This window comes from Halichoerus grypus, chromosome 9 (genome assembly GCF_964656455.1).
Source record: "Halichoerus grypus chromosome 9, mHalGry1.hap1.1, whole genome shotgun sequence".
In the NCBI taxonomy this organism is placed as follows: domain Eukaryota; kingdom Metazoa; phylum Chordata; class Mammalia; order Carnivora; family Phocidae; genus Halichoerus; species Halichoerus grypus.
The window spans coordinates 42376161-42389042 of NC_135720.1; the positions used below are offsets into that span (position 1 = coordinate 42376161).

The 12882-nt window shown below is 35.4% G+C and overlaps 1 non-coding gene across 1 annotated transcript; it reads left to right on the plus strand.

Annotated features, from left to right (window-relative positions):
* The first annotated feature begins 12066 nt into the window (after positions 1 to 12066).
* LOC118527798 (U4 spliceosomal RNA) lies at positions 12067 to 12210 on the plus strand. The gene has a single exon (XR_004913269.1). It is a non-coding gene; the product is annotated as a U4 spliceosomal RNA (small nuclear RNA).
* Positions 12211 to 12882: the final 672 nt, after the last annotated feature.

The window sequence follows — 12882 nt, forward strand, 5'->3', positions numbered from 1 at the left end:
TGACCTAAGGCAGGCAAACAGTCTGATCAATGAGGTAAGTTAAAGGATTTAGAGAGACCAGTCTACTGGAGGGATATTTTTTGAGTATTTGAGAGATAAGTGATAAAGACCTGAAGCAGCTTACTCCAGCCCTAACTAATATAGCCAATGGTAGAAACATACTGGATACTACACAGCATGGCAAAATTGTCTTAGAATCCTTCCATTTTTGCATAGGCCTCTTTTCAAATAGTGAAAATAATAGATGGTCTGTTACTATTGCAACCAGTCCTTTCCAGAGCTCCAAGAAGTAGAAGTAGAAAAAAACACCTCTTTTTTTTTTTTTTTTGATGTTTGTAGAGATAGGGTGCTGTTTTATTTTTTTTTTTATTTTTTATTTTTTTATTGTTATGTTAATCCCCATACATTACATCATTAGTTTTGGATATAGTGTTCCATGATTCATTGTTTGTGCATAACACCCAGTGCTCCATGCAGAACGTGCCCTCCTCAATACCCATCACCAGGCTAACCCATAAAAAAACACCTCTTAAGAAAGAGTCCACAAAACCAATATGAGATTTAAACTCAATACAGGAATATCTGAGGAGGGCTTAACTTTTCTTTGCTTATGGGCTTATTCAAACTATCTTCTCCTTTTGCATATTTCAAAAGGACTCTCAGTTGCTTAATAAATGTTTTTGGCACAAACTGCCACCCTTCTTTTCCTTTATTCTCTCCCACGCAGACTGCACCTATTAATTTTGACATTCCTTCTAAGAATCATCCCACTACATTTCAGTTATGTGCATTAAAGTACAATGCATTTTCTCCATTATTCCCCCTTGCTTATGTTCGTAACTTTTTTTTTATTAATGTACAAAACCCTGTTCAAGAAAGATCATTTTCTTACCTTAACCTATATGTTCAGGTCAAACCACCAGCCAGGATTGGTAAATTCTGTTTCATAAATAAATAATATGTATGTTATATATATGTAATTATACACATAAATGCATATAATACTATGTAGTATCATATATCTTAGTGTTACTTCATGCTTCCTTTAAAATTTTCCTTCATATTTCAAATATGCTCTCTTTGACTTTTATAATATTAACACTAGCAGCAAACATTTGTCTGAACTAATAAATAACTTTTCCAGATTGGGGAAACAAAGTATTTTCTTTACACCTTTGAGAAATCATCAGTTTACTTGCTTCCTAAATCAGAATATTTGTTATATGGAAGTTTGTTTAAACACTAATGATATCTCTATCTATAAGAATTTCAGGAACTACCAAAAAAGTACAGACCAATGAATCTTACTTTCATACCAAAAAAGCTAGCTGGATTCATAATAAATGTAAATTCAGTGTATGCTGAAGCAGGCACAATCTCTAAAGGAAAAGAAACATGGCAAGAAATCAGGTTTATTTTGAAACCAAAATAAGCATGTTGAAAACAAATAGGGGTGATTTATTTAGTTCCCAAAATCCTTTAAGACTTTGATCTTGTTGTATCTATTTATCTTTCTGTACTCAATGGTTACCTTAGTAATTATTATTTGTTGGGTACTCAAAAGATGGTCTAAAATTGAATAGACTACACCAATAAAAATGCACTGAAGCACACCAGAAATTTAGAGAGGTCTGTTTTAGTCATAGATGAAGAACTGAGTTTTAAAGAGAACAATGTGGAGAAGAGCAGTGGCTCAAGGGATGAGAACTTCTTAAGTAATCAGCATGAAACAACATACAATAAATTCCTTAAGGTTGCAGAAGATGTGCTTTTTCAGACAGTAAAATGTCAGCCCAATGGGGAAACTTACAAAAGTATTTTGCTTTATGTGTGTGAGATAAAGAAAGTGGCAGATCAAGTTTCATTATAAGCAAAAATCACATAAACCACCTACAGTGAAAGTTTATGAGTTATCCATTATGATCCAGTGTTGATTGGCTGCATGATTTGTTGCATTGTACATTCATCCCAACTCTTGGAAAGCTTTATTGTTCTTTGAAATACTTCAGGGAGGGCCACTGAAGATAATTAGCCTGTACAACAAGACCAAGCACAAAAGCCTCGGCACAGCTTAGACAATGTCATCAGTTATACTCCTAGAGAACTACCAAAAATTTACTATAAGACTGTTTCTCAAAGAGGATGATCTAATGTAGTGTTACCACCAAAGGTTCAGAAAATGTAAGTTATCCTCAAGAAAGTTATTAAAAACCAAAGAGAAAAAAAATTTACTCTTATAGAAATCTATGATCCCTGAAACAAAAGTCCAAGCTGATACACAGGTACCTGGTAAGATCCACACATTGGAAGTATAACACAGTTCTGCAGAGAAATACCAATAAGACACACATACACACACACACAGAGATGCACACACACGCAGATTTATTTTAAGGAATCACCTCACACAACTGTAGGAGCTAGCAAGTCTTAAATCCACAGGGCAAGCTGGCAGGCAAGAAACTCAGGCAGGATTTCTATGTTATAGACTTAAGGCAGAATTCCTCCTTCTCTGGGAAACCACAGTTTTTGCTCTTTATGGAATCAAACTGATTGGATGAAGCCCACCCACATTTTGGAGGGCAATCTTTACATAAAGTCAACTAATTGTAAATGTTAATCACATCTCCAAAATATCTTCACAGCAGCATCTAGTCTAGTGTTTGACTAAACAACTGGGCACCAGAGTCTCACCAAGTTGACACATAAAAGTAACCACCACGGGGAGCAAAAATAGTTAAGGGTATCCTTTGTAAAAAGCAAAAAGGCAGGGGAGATCGGGAAAGATAAAGTATTTTGTGTCAGTTTCAATATGATTTTGCAGAACTGTATATCTATAATTTTAGGAAATTGCTATTATATGAGAAATCTATCAGGTAGTCAAGATATCCTAAAACACTGGTGATAAGACTAGGATCAATGATTTCCAATCAGTTTTGCTTTTGTTACACAAAAGCAATTACTAACACAACAGAATAAATAAGAAACGCTATTAAGAAAATTTGCTATAAAGACGGCATTCATTTAAAGTTAGAATGAATATATTGATACTGCTAAGACCATTGTGCTCTTTTCTCCTAATAGCTGGGGCTGAAAGGAATAATTTTGTGTCCCTGTTAAGATCTATCAGGATCTCTTGACACCTGGGGCTCTATCTGCCTTCTCAAGCAAACCAAGGTTTTTGAAATAGGCAAAATCCCTCTGCCAAAAGAAATGAGGTCACGGCTCTATTTTCCATTACTGCTTCTATTATATCCACTTAATTTGCATTGCCTCAGTTGATATCTGAAATTATTTGATTCACTTAATTTTCTAAATCAGCTATCAAGAGTACCAGAGCTTCTTTTCTCCACAGCATCAAGGAAATCTTAACTCCAAACTCTTTATTTTCTGCTCAGACTTACAAGTTTCTGGAATGTCCCCACTTATAATAACTAATTTTCTGCTCTTGAGTAACTGCCAAGTCCTCTTAAGTTCACTTGACTCTCAGTCCTGGCCCCAAATGGCTTTGTGTTTTCTATTTCTATCCACACAACCTTGTGACATAACCAATTGTCACCTACCTTAATGTAGTTTTCTAGCTATTCTCCCATCAGTCTGTTTATTGGTTGTTTCCTACAGAGCTTGCCACTCCTGGAAGATACTCTGCTTAAAATAAATGAGTTGTTTCATCAGTACCATGTCTCATCAAAAGCAGGTATTACATTTTTCTTCATGATGCCATTTGTCCAAAGGAACAGTTTTTCTGATCTTTTTCCTATCATCTTCCTGTGCAACACAAATACTGGATAGTTCTACAAGGTCTTAACATGATTTCCCTGAACCATTATGGAAATTGTATCATCTAACACAGCCCAATAGAAATAGGATTTGACTCCTGGAAATCTGGGCCAATCATGGCCCAATTACATATCCTTGGGCAAGTCATCTAATTTCACTAAGCCTAAACTTTAAAATAGACACAATAATATTTTTGCAACTATTTCAGTGTCATTTATCCACTCAACAAATATTTGATTCCATAAATATTTGGTGAGGAGCTGTCCTAGATGATATCCTAGGAGTTAAGAATAGGAGGTGACAAGATAATGTCCCTTTCTTTACAGATCTTACACAGTGACAGAAGATATTAAGTAAAAAAAATGCATGATGTTTATATCAACAAGAGACTGTGATAATTGTTATGAAGGGGATAGTCATTGTTTTGTAGCAGAGAAGTCTGTGGAAATGGGGAGGTGTTGCTTTAGATTGATTGGGCAGAAAAACGCCTCTCAGAGGAAGTGATTTGGGGGCTTACAACTGAAGGAAAAGAGGTATCCAGGCACGCTGAGAGGAAAGAATATTTTAGGCAAAGAGAACATAAGGCCAAAGTAAGAAGGAACCTGGAAAGAGACCAGCAAGGAGACAGTGGCCAAGATGAAGCCCAATAGATAGACAAGAGCCAATCATATAGGAGTTTACAAGGAGTTTTTTAAGTGTTTAATTGAGGAGGTGCTTGGGTGGCTCATTTGGTTAAGTGGCTGCCTTTGGCTCAGGTCATGATCCCAGGGTCCTGGGATCAAGCCCCGCATCAGGCTCCCTGCTCAGGGGGAGCCTGCTTCTGCCCCTCCCCGCTGCTCAAGCTCTCTCTTTCTCTCTATCTTAAATAAATAAATAAAATCTTAAAAAAAAATAGTGTTTAATTGAGGAAGAAACATAATGCAATTTGTATTTTTAAAAAATCATCCTCACAGTTGCATATAAAATAAAATGAAGGAAAACATAGTAGGACCATTTGGGAAGCCACAGCAGTAGTCCAAGTGAAAACTCATGTTGGTTTTTTCTAGTACGGTGGCAGTAAGGGTAAGAGAGAAATCCATTTCGAGATATATTTTGGTGAGTGAAGCAATGATGATTGTGCAGTTTCTATATTACATGCAGGTGCCGCATCTAAGAGGACACCACTGGCATTCTAGACATAAAAGTATTTCCATCAATAAGAATTATGGATGAATTGGATAAAGAGGATAAACTAGAAAATATAACCAAGGAAGAGTCACATGTTTCTCCTTAAAATACTGTAAGAAAGGTACTGCCTTTCCATGTCACATGGAAATAATTTGGGGGTTGGGGGAGACATGAAGTAATATTTGTGATAAGCTAAGCTGGGGATGCCTATTAGACCTCCAAGGGAGAATGTCAAGTTGGTGATTGAATATTTGAGTCTCCAGCTCAAAACAGAAATCAGAGTTTAAGACACAAATGTGAGAGTTATCAGTTTATAGGTTATATTCCAGTGGGTTAGGCCACTTAAGGAGAGCACAGAAAAAAGGGCCCACGAGAGAAGCACTCACACAGCTAGAGGTGGGGATAAGGGGCGCCTGGGTGGCTCAGTTGGTTAAGCGTCTGCCTTCAGCTCAGGTCATGATCCCAGGGTCCTGGGATCGAGTCCTGCATCGGGCTCCTTGCTCAGTGGGAGTCTGCTTCTCCCTCTCCTCCCTGCTCATTCTCTCTCTCGCTCTCTGTCTCTCGCTCTCTCTCAAATAAATAAATAAAATCTTATATATATATATATATGTATATATATATATATATATATATATATATATATGGATAAATGGAAAAGGACACAATTACAGAGACTGAAAGAAGTTGCCAGTTAGGTAGGAGAAGAGAGAAAGTCATTTTAGGAGGAAGTCGCTTCATAGGAGCCCAAAAAGGAAAGTTTTTCCAAAATAAGTGAGTAGTTGGCTGAGTTAAGTATTTCTAAAAAGTCAAAAATTATAGTGGGATGAAGACAGAAGACTGCCCTTTATCTTTCATAATATGGCAACTGATGACTCCCACACTGAGGCAGTGGAACAGTATGGAAAGAAGCCAAATTGGAGTGGGTTGAAGAGTAAATAGGAGTCAGAGTCAGGTATACAGTGTTGCTTTGAAAAACAATAGGAAAATGGATGACAGCTAAGCAGAGGATGTTAGGTCAAAGGCGGAGTTTTGAAATTAAAATGGAAAATAGTAGAGCCAGCAAGTGCAAAGGAAGGAACTGCCCTTGATAGGGGTAAAGACATCTTTTCAGCTGTGAAAGGACAGGGTAGGAAAGAGAATGGGTGACGAGGCAGGTAAGTTTGTTGACTTGGCGAAGGGAGCATGAGGCCTTTGCCATCTGCTCTTATTTGATTAATGAGGTATGAGGAAGGCTATCAGCTTAGGATGTGGGGAGTATATATGGTGCAGGAAGGTTAAGGGAAAGGAAATGTTTTAAAGCAGTCCTTTCAAAGCATGGCAAAGCAATTTACTGTGGAAACCTAAAAGTATCGCCAGGCATTATTAAGTGTTGTTCAGGTTTGGGGTAATTAAAGGAAAATGAGTCATTCCAGGCAGGTGATTCTTTTTCACACCTGAAGTTTCGGTTGTTGTGTTGTGCACGTGGAAAAGATGGGATAACTGGAACAAATAAAGGTGGAGCTCTTATAAGTGCCTCCAACAGGAAGAGAGTGGGGCAAAGTTGCTGAGAGTATCCATAAGGAGATAGTCATAAAAATAAAATACAGAAGCTAAATTGGATACGGAAGGAAGTGAGAGCAGTGATGGGTCTGTGTAACTTGCATGGGGCATCATTCCAAGAGATCATATTTTGGATTGGAAAAGGAATGCAGATTACACAGAGTCCAGACGGAAGGAGAAAAGAATAGAAGGATACTGGAGACAGAATCTGTGGCAGCAGAGCGGAAGCTCCTGGTCCTGAAGTAAGAGAGTGAGGGTGGTGAGGTAGCATGATTGCAGAGGGAGACGGGGCAGCGCTCACTGCGGATGGTAGGAAGGCAGCTGGTAGCACCGAGGGCCCAGCTGAGGCTGGAGGTCTCAGGGTGAGCTGGCACAAAATACTCAAAAGTGCGGTAGTTTCTCAAGAAGTGTTCATTGTCCAAAATACTAGAATCAATAGGTCGATCTGATGAAATGCTGGGGATTTGAAGTGCAGGTGCAACGAAAGAACACATGCTAAGTAAACATAAATTATTATTCTTTTTCTTACTCTCATTACTATTCTCAACCACTTAGGAAGACCCTGAGAGAGCACAGGAAGGAGTCCCTTGCTTCATCTCTTCTAGCTCTTCTCGCTTTGATCCTACTTCTCTCAGGCATTGAGTTCAATAAATGCATTTCACACTTAAAAGCGCTCTTCTCCTTCCATAACTATAAGCCTAATTTACTTTTGATTAGCAAAACTGGATGTTTTCTGGCAGAAAATACAAATTTCAAAGTAGTCACACCTTTTTTCAATATTTTAAATATAGGCTTAAATGCAATTGAATAATATTTTTTGAACAGTTATATGGCAGTTTCCTCACATAGTCAGAGTAGAAAAAATCATGTTCATCCACTACACTCTGGTTCACCAAATCCTATAATAGTAGAACTAAAGGGCACCCTAGGTAGCCTAAAAGCTATAGTTATATAACAACAAAAGTAACGTTCTAATTTATACAGCAGGCAGTAGGCTCATGAAATTTATCCCCCCAGCTGGTGAAACAACCCAAAAATATAGCTTTCTATACATTTTTACATGATAAATGCATAATAGGTTATTGACAAAACTAGAATGTTTGGTATATAATCTTAACTTTTCTGGAGTTGAAATTATAAGAAAGAAAATTGATTTCTACCCCAACAAAAACTCTTATATCTTTCAAAGAAAAAGTGTTGAGATAAATAAACCATGGGCCTAAAGGATTGGTTTAGTTCTCTCTTTTCTGATGACAATTTACATCAAAACACATGCAAAGAAAAATAGACAACACAAATATTAGTTATACTATACAAAATGCCAGTCTTTGTTTATTTGACACTGCTTTTACAGAATTGATTTAATTTACATGCACATCAGACTTATGAAGAAAAAAGATATATATTTTATTTACTTTTAATAAAATAAAAATTGTTGACAACTACGTGGTTTATTGAACTTGGCATGGATCAAGAAAATGGATTATGTAAAGTTTTTTTTCACTCCCCAAAAAATCATGTCATGTAGACTTTTAAAAAGAGAAAGAAAGGGAAGAATAGCATATGTTGATAATATGATTGCTGAAGACTTCTGGCAACAAAGTAGATTGAGTGGATGCAATTTCATATCCTGCTTCAAACAAAAAGGTAGCTAGATACAATGTAACAAAAGTTAATACATCATCAAGACTAAATAAAATAAAGGACAACATAAAAGTGCCATAAAATAAGAGACAACTTAAACCCAGAGCCCTAAGAGTATGACTAGGCCCCACAGTGGTCTTTTGGCCTCCTGGAACCTTATACATGCACAGCTCACTAGAGCTGAGTTCTAATGCCCATGCAGGGACAGAATATAATTGTAGGCTCTGCAAAGCAAGAAACAAGAGTAGATAACATTGCAAAATAAATAAATTTTAAACCATAAAAACAAGGCTCTGTAAAGGCCCTTTTCTTTATCATTATCTTAATATTCAAATCAGATATATAATGACCATCATTTCTTCAGGAATCATTATTAATTAGACCCAAAAGCTACCAAATATACAATCTTTATACTTACATAGGACGCATTTACATTTTCCACACACGTTAGCAAACAGGAAAATTACAGTTGTAAAAACAAAAAAAGAGACACCATTTCATTGCATAAAAAAAAAAAAACCAATCACATTCCAAGTAATAAATCTTTAAAAAGGTGTACAAAGTCCCCATCCACAAAACATAAATTTATCAGTAGAAATGAGAGACCTAAATAGAGTAGCAATATAAAGGTTCCTTATTAGATAATTCAATGTCATATTTCCCTAAATGGATCTATAGATTTAACATAATCCCAATCAAAATATCAAGAGATTTTTATAGGAAATTAACAATCTGATTCTAAAATATATATGGGACTCTAAAGGGCAAAGAATAGGCATAACATTCTTAAGGAAGAACAAAGTGAATTTACCCTACTTATTATCAAGACAATTTAAAATCTTCATCAATTCAGATCTTTGGTGTTGGAGTAAAGAAAGATAAATAGGCCAATTAAATAGAACAGAAGGCACAGAAAGTACCCAGTCTGGAACCTTTCCAGTATAAATGTGAACACTTCATTTAAAGCAAGGATGCCTCCCGAGTGCAAAGTGCTAAAGCTGATCTTTTCAGTAAATTTTGTTAGGTTGCTGGATTTATGTATCAAAGAGAAATTTGACCTTTCCTTATACCATACACAAAAATGAATTCTGAATGGGTTGTAGATATGTGACATAGATATGATGTGCATAAATGTGATGTAAATATAAGGAATATGATGTTTCTAAATGATAAAGTTGGAGAATATCTTTATGACTTTGTAATAGATAAATACTTCTTAAACAGGACACAAAATGTACTAAGTGTAAAGGGAAAGATTGATACATCGGCCTATATTAAAATTAGAATTAAGAACTCCTGTTATCAAATGATAACATTAAGAGAGTGCAAAGGCAAGCATCAGGGTAGGACAAGATATTTGCAACACAAATAATCAATAGAGTTTATATTCAGAATATTATAAAGAACTTACACAAATATAAGAAAAATTGAAGATAAGACAAATCTTAAAAATAGACAAGATACTTGAGGGGCACCTGGATGGCTCATTTGCTTAAGCAGCGACTCCTGATTTCAGCTCGGGTCATGATCTTGGGGTCCTGGAATGGAGCCCTGTGCTGGTCTCCATGCTCAGTGGGAAGTCTGCTTCAGGATTCTCTCTCCCTCTGATCCCCCCTTACCCCCCTGCTCACTTTCTCTCTCTCTAAAATAAATAAGTAAATCTTTAAAAAAAATAGACAAGATACCTGAATAGGAATATCATAAAGGACATTTGAACTGCAAATAGATATACTAAAAGTTGCTACAACTCATGAGTGGTCAGGGAAACTCAAATTAAAATCACAGTAAGATAACATTACACATACCAAATTGGCCAAAATTATGGACTGGCAATAACAAATGTCATTAATGATTTGAGGTAATAGGAATACTAATCATTGATAGTGGAAGTTTAAATTAGTAAAAACACTTGGTTTACAGCAGAAAAAAATGAGCAGAAAGTATATAAAGGTACTCCAGTAACTAAACTTTTTAGTTCATTTGGTTATCTTATACCATTAGCTAAGCCCAATGTACATTGAACAGTAGGTAAAGTAAATGGCATCTTTATCTTGTTCTTGACTTTAGCAGAAGTGTTTCTAATCTCTTGTGAACATATTTGTGGATCTCTGACAGGTATACTTTACTTTAGGGCCATCTTTTAACAGACTAAGGGCACATCAGATTAGACCTACTCTGCTAGAAATTCACATTAAGAACTGGTGTGTTATTTTCTTTCCTATTTTTTTCAGAGTGAACATATATTTTTCTTCTAATAAAATGTAATGCAGTAAATTGCTTTAATAAATTTCCTAATTTGAATTATTTTTGCATTTAAAAGAAATATATAAGTCATGATGTATTATTAGTCATAATATTATTTTACTATATTGCTGGATTTTATCTTATTTTTTTTTAGAATTTTGCATCTGTTTGTTAATGGAATTAGCCAACAGTTTTCTTTCTCATTTTTAAAAATCTTCATTGTACCAAAACAAGTGATACTCATTTGCAGGAGGTGTCAGGGAGAAAGAATTTCCTATCTACTTCAATATCCTTCTAGCTAGACTAAGAATCAAATTGCCATGAGAACAGATTAAGAGGAAAAAAGTCAAATTTAATTTCATGCATATGGAGAATCCATAGAGACATGGAAATTCCAAAGACAGTCAGACAAATGAGGCACATATGTCATTCTGAACTAAGGAGAAGGGGGTAGGAGTCTGGGACTTCAAAGGGAAAGAATGAAATTCACAGAAAGATGAAAAAGTGTAAATGCTGGACAAACAAATGTTTTCTGAGCCACTCAGGAACAATGGGACTTAGAGGACTTTGATCAAACAGGCCTTGCCAGTTTCCTCCCTGTCTGCAGCACCTAGTTCCTGGTCTAATGTAGTTATCTATGGTGATAGCTCTCTTCCTAAAGCAGATCCTTTATCTAAATTCTTTTAGGCAGTTGAGGTGAGGTAAAGAGCTTTCCCTGAATCCACTGGGTTTTGATTGCTTTTTAACTCAAAATAATCTTCATGCCAAAGTGGCCCATCTTGGGGTGGCCTGACAGAAGCCTATTTAACCTCTCTAGACGTCTTTAGGTTTTATTTTTATCCTTAATATTTTGACATTTCACCATGTTTTGTCAGGATCTGTTTTCTCTCATTCATTTTATTTCATGTTCAGCAAGTCCTTTCACCAAAAGTGTATATATTTTATCAGTCCTTTGAAGTGATCTTTCATTATTCCTTCAATTATTTCTTCTCTTTATCTTTGTTCTCTTCACCTTATTAAATATATGTTTGAACATCTAATTTCTTCTTTATATCTCAATTTTACTGGGTTTTTTTATACCTTTTGTCCTTTAGTATTACATTCTGTGAAAAATCTCTCTTTGGTACCTTCCAGTCCATTTTTAACCTTATTCATTCCATCTTTAGAGAGTTTTAAATTTCAGCTAATTTTTAATTTCCAAGAATTTCATGGCTGCAAAGTCCTCCTGAATTCATCTGAAATTATTCACTATATTTAGTTAAAAATATTCTCCTCTTTTTAAAAAAGTATTTATACCAGCTTTAGTTTTAATAGTCAACATCTAAAAATAACCCAAATGCCCATACAAAGCTGAATGGATAAACTAGTTGTGGTATATCCAAAAATAATGTTACTGAACAAAAAAAGATGAGCTACTCATATAAAATCACTGATGAATCTCAAAGTAATTATGACACATACAGAAAAGGGAAAAAATACGGCAAATGGCTTATGATTCCAAACATATAAATTCAAGAAAAAATGCAAAGGTAACTATCCATTATATGGGAAAGTAAATCAATAGTTACCTGGAGAGGTGGGAAAGACAAGGAAAATTATAAAAGGACATGAGGTAAATATACTGTGAGAGGTAGGGGCATGGTCAGGACCATGATGATGGTTTCAGAGATTCATTCCTATGTCAAAACTTATAGCTTTGCGCAGTGGCAGTATCGTAGCCAATGAGGTTTATCCGAGGCTCGATTATTGCTAATTGAAAACTTTTCCTATGTCAAAACTTATCAAATTGTACACTTTAAATATATGCAGGTTAGTACATGTAAATTATACATTTAAAAAGCTTTTAAAAATGGTTCAAGATAAAAAAAATGTGTATGCCCCACTCTTTTTGGGAAATAGGTTTGGCAACCCTGTATTACTGTACCATCTCTCTCCTCATGTCCTGTGAGAATGTTCACTCTGAAAAGCCTGTTCTGGAAGCAACTCTCCTTTAAAGCAGTTTCCTCCTGCAAGTACTGTTAGCCATTTGTTCTCTTTTGCTCTAATTCAGGCTCATTTCTGCCTTTCAAGAATTCTGAAGAACATCTCATATAGTGAAGAAAGCTATTTTTATTTTTCAGCATATTGAAGTATTAGTACTTGGTTTTAGATCTTTCTTTTCAGCTCAGGGAACTTAGAGCAAGGACAGAGGTAGATAAATGTACTCAGTCCATCATCTTTTTCTAAGTCTTATTAAATGCTTGGTTATTTCACTGATATGGACTCAACACCTTTTTATTTCTCAGTGACACCCCCAAAATATCCATACTATCTATAAACAGCCTTTGTTTATCAGATATTTCTCTTATTCCTTGATTTCATGTTCTGTCATTTAACCACTATGAATTATAATTAAGTGTGCTTTAATGTCATGTAGAACCTATCAGTCTCAAGACTATTTTAAACTCTAGAACTCAAATGGCTAAAAACAATAAAAAATAAAATAAAATAAAAAACTTTCAAACACTG